This window comes from Meles meles, chromosome 1 (assembly GCF_922984935.1).
Source record: "Meles meles chromosome 1, mMelMel3.1 paternal haplotype, whole genome shotgun sequence".
Lineage (NCBI taxonomy): Eukaryota > Metazoa > Chordata > Mammalia > Carnivora > Mustelidae > Meles > Meles meles.
Genome location: NC_060066.1, coordinates 142,285,353 through 142,290,301, shown reverse-complemented (window position 1 = coordinate 142,290,301; position 4,949 = coordinate 142,285,353).

Genomic DNA, 4,949 nt, shown 5'->3' with positions numbered 1-4,949 from the left:
CTCCTCTCTCTCTGCCTGCCTCTCTGCCTACTCATGATCTCTATCTGTCAAATAAATAAATAAAGTCTTTAAAAAAAAAAAAAAAAAGAAGCAGCAGCAATATCTAGGGAAATGATAAGCCAAAGATTCTTCAGGGGTATTGAAAGAGGGAGATACTAAGTGTCCCATTACAGTGGGGCAAGGATAGGGTGTCTTGAAAACTAGGAACTTGCAGACATTCAAAAGTTTGACTAATGCATTCTATTTCCATTATACCACATGGTTCACTAAAGCCTACACTTAGAAGGTAACAGAAAGGAAGAAAGAGAAAGAGGAGGAAGTGGAAGTTTAAGAAAAGAAAAAAGGAAAATAATGTAAAAAATCCCTATCATTGACTTAGTCTCTGATATTTTGGTAATTTCTCTAACATCAAAGGCTCAATATATTGTGAAAGAATTTCAATTTAAAATGGAACTGGACAATATAAAATGGAAATTTTCACACAAAATTAACAAACTTTTTCCTCAGGAAAACAAAACCTAAGGATTGAGACTGATTTCCCATAAATGCATAATTTACACAAAACTCAGCACCAGCCAAGGTCTCCCCTAACCCTACTGCTTCACCTCCTCTAGATCCAACTCTATCCTCCTCTAACTCTTTCATTGATCTGAACTGTCCTTTTCTAATGCTGAAAGCTTACCGACTGAGTCTGTTAAAGCTCTCCCTTTTAAAATTAGGTCTTCTGGGTGTACCTGGGTAAGACATTTGGTTCAGAATCTGACTCTTGATTTCAGCTCAGGTCCTGATCTCAGGATGCTGGTCTCAGGGTCATGAGATTGAGCCCCAAGCTACGCTTCACACTCAGCTGAAAGTCTGCTTGAAACTCTCTCTCCCTCCCCTCTACCCCCTTCCCACACACGTCCATGCTCTCTCTAATAAATCTTTTTTTAAAAAATAAAAAATAAAATAAAATAAAATCAGGCCTTCTGAAGATCCTGATAAATCATTCATTTCCTATATCCCATTGGTCAAAGCTGAACTTAGTGCTATAGTAAAAGATTCCCGAAGTAAATATGAGGATCTTCATAGATTTGCTAAAGAATTCAATATTTTATTTTTTTTTTAAGATTTTATTTATTCATTTGACAGACAGAGATCACAAGTAGGCAGAGAGGCAGGCAGAGAGAGAGGAAGGGAAGCAGGCTCCCTGCTGAGCAGAGAGCCCCATCAGGGCTTGATCCCAGGACTCTGGGATCACAACCTGAGCCAAAGGCAGAGGCCCCAACTCACTGAGCCACCCAGGTGCCCCAAGAATTCAATATTTTAATTCAAACTTATCAACCTGGCTTCTCTGATCTTTATCAATTAATTTACATGCTTGCTGGAGAAGGTCAAGCCCAGCATTGGATGAAAACTGCTAATTGGGAAAGCCTTGAGAAAAATCTTTAGAATTCCAAGTAACTCAACCACCAGCTCTTTTTTATGACCAAGCTTGTGCTATAGCCAAAGGCTGCATCTTGCCATCCCAAGGGCTTTCCCTAAATCAGTAGACTGGAACAAAATTCAGGCATGCACCCAAAAGTCTGCCAAATCTGTTCATGATTACTATAGCAGACTCCACGCTGTTTTTAGGGAAAATTCTGGGCTCCCTATAAATGTTGAATTCACCAGGGTGGGCTTTAATTCAGTGTTTATAAATGGTTTAAACAGAGATTGGTCTCTGTTAGTCAAGAGAATCTGCATAGAATGGAGAAGACTGTCCACTCGTGGTCTTGTCAATGTAACTATTCAGTTAGCCTGCACCCTAGAAGATGAATCCAAAAGAACTAAATTTCAAATCTTCAATTTTAACAGAAAGAATCTTTTAAGCAAACTCTCCCCATTGGACTCTGTCATAATTGTAAAAAATCCTGGCCTTTGAAGAAAGGATCATTGCAAATAAAAAGGTCTAGACAATTATAGCTTTCCAAGAACCAAGGGTCAGACTCATCCCAATTGCAGGGCTCTGAGGAAACACAAAGTCTGTTTCCAATTCTACCATTCAATAGGCTGAGGGAAACTACTCTTCAGATTAGGGACGAATCCCTTAAAATATTGACACAGGAACCACTCTATCACTGGTCAATTCCACTATAATTAAATAGTCCCTTCCTCAAAGTAATGCAATTATTCAAATATTGAGGGTCACAAATAAACCACAGTGTGGTCATATTTCTAAACCCATACACTTTTGCTTGGGATCTTTGCAAAAAAATAAACAAAACAAACAAGCAAAAAAAAAAAAAAATCCATTTCTCTTTAGTGAATCAGCTCCTATTCACTTACTAGGGTAAGAGTTCCTAAGAAATAAGCTACCATTTTTTTTTTCTCAAAAGAGAATAAATTTTGAGTTTTAATACCCTGAACTTAAATCCCTTGGAATCTAACCACCAGGAAAATCCAAACTCTTTTTCATTCACATGTACTTTACAAACTAGGGAAGATTAAACTTCAGATTCTTTCTCATTATTAGATTTAATGTTACCTACTTTATGGGTAAAATCCTCCAATGACATAGGCAAATTCATTGTGCACCCCACCCCCCATTAAGATCCAAATAGATCCCTCAAAACATCTACCCAGAATTAAATACCCTATAAATAAAAAAGCTTAGTAGGACATACAACCTATCATAGAAGACCATACAGCACAGAGTTATTATCCCTTGTACCAATCTTTTATTTTACCCATATTTTACTCATAAGAAAAACCTAATGGTTGCCGATGGAGACTGTCCAAGATCTTCAAGCAATAAAAAACATTATTATTCCTCACTCTCCTGTTGTTTCTAATCCCCATACAATATGAGCATCTATCCCTACCACACATAAATTTTTCACAGTGATCAATTTAGGCAGTGCACTCAGGTGACACAACTGAACTTGTTAATGTTGATAAATCTTTTTGCTTTTACCTGGGAAGGGCAACAATATACATGGACAGTAATGCCCCAGGGTTTTACTAAAAGTTCTCACAAATTTCAAAACCTGATCTAGATGATGTTGGAGACTCATCCTACTAAAATATGTAGATGATTTTCTTCTCTGCTCACCTTCCAAAACCTCTTCACAAGAAGACACTATTTACCTGTTAAAACCCTTAGCCACTAAGGGATACAAGATCTCAAAAGAAAAGTTGCAATTTGTTCAAAGTGAAGCTGGATCTTTAGTACAATTAATCTCAGAACAAGAGTTATACCTAGATCCTGACAAGCTAGATGGCACCTTGAATCTAAATCTTACCTAAATCTAAAACTAAACGTCAATTACAGACTTTTCTTGAGCCAGCTGAGTTATTGACACAACTGAATTCCAAACTTCTCAGCGGCACAACCCTTATATGACTTTTTAAAAACCACTGGGTGATGGGCATTAAGGAGGGCACTTGATATAATGAGCACTGGGTGTTATATGCAACTGATGAATTATGAAATTCTATTTCTGAAACTAATAATACACTATAGGTTAATTTAAGTAAATAAAATAAAACAACATAACAACAACAGCAAAAACAACAAAACCACTAAACCTAGTCCTATTATCTGGGTAAAACCAAGATAACTTGACATTAAAACCTTGAAGGAAGCTTAATAAATTCACATACCCTTGGACATCCAACGTATCAGCTACCTCTTTTCCTTTTTGTGTATGAAAAAGGGAAATTCCCTCAAAGTACTTATCTAAAAACATGGGAGTTACCACCAACCTCTAGGTTTTGACAGAGAACAATTAGATCCCATGGACTGAGGATATCCTCCATGCCTTAAGGTTATCCCTGCTACTGCTCTTCTGGTAAAGGCCACTGAAGAAATAGTTATGAGATCATCCTTGACCATCTTTGTACCTCATGTTGTCATACCTCTCTTGAACTCACACCACACCTAATATCTTTCAGGAAGCCATCTTATTTCTTATGAAATTCTCTGTGTGCAGCCCCTCAGACCACTCTCTTTATTGTAACAATCTCAGCCCTGCTCCTCTTTCATGGATGAAATTCCCATAATTCTTGATTTTGATGAATCACCTATTAACCTCTCATGATGACTTCTGGCCATTTCAGCCCAACAAGCCAATTATATGCTCTTATTCAAGCATATGTTCTTCCTAAAGGTAAAGCCAAAAACATCTATACCATAGTTAATAACTAGTAGTTAATATGTCTTTGAAATAACTCATGATTTGGGGATGTTATGGAAGCAATGAGGTTTCCCTCCTTGCAGTGGAAACAAAATTTAAAATGGTCCATATGTCCAAAGTTTATTAGATGCCATACTCTTCCCATCAACAGCTCTTAAAACTTATTAAAGTCCCGGACATTCTAAGTCTGACTCTCTGGGAGCCAAAGGAAACCACTCACTGATGTCTCCACACACACACAAAAATAATAAATAAATAAATAAAATCCTGCTTCTATTGGATCCATAGACAGACAAACCTCTGTCATGGTCCAGAAAACTACTTCCCCTGGTGATGACCTAAGAGAATTATCCAGGAAAATACAACAATTGGTCCCTGAAAAAAATTTAAAAAAAAGAAAATTGGTAGTCTAAACACTGTTGGCATCATGCAGATACAAAGCTTTGGTTCTGGCCCAATAACAAACTGGTCCTACCAGAAAATCTAAAATTTCCACTATTAACTACCATTCATAAATTAAATCATTGGTCAACTGATAAAATGATAATGTTCGAATCAACATTGGTGGAAAACATCCACAAGGCCATGAAAGGCACATACCTTAACTAGTTTCACCATCCTAAATTTAACACAAGGAAGATTATACATACTGGCCCTGGGCATTTTAGTTTACCCAAGGGACTGTTTGAGGTTTGGCAAATGGATTTCATACAATTTTCTCCGTCTCATGGATATAAATATGTTCTAAGTAATGCTGCCTGTTTTCACATTGGACTGAATTTCCTGTGTAAA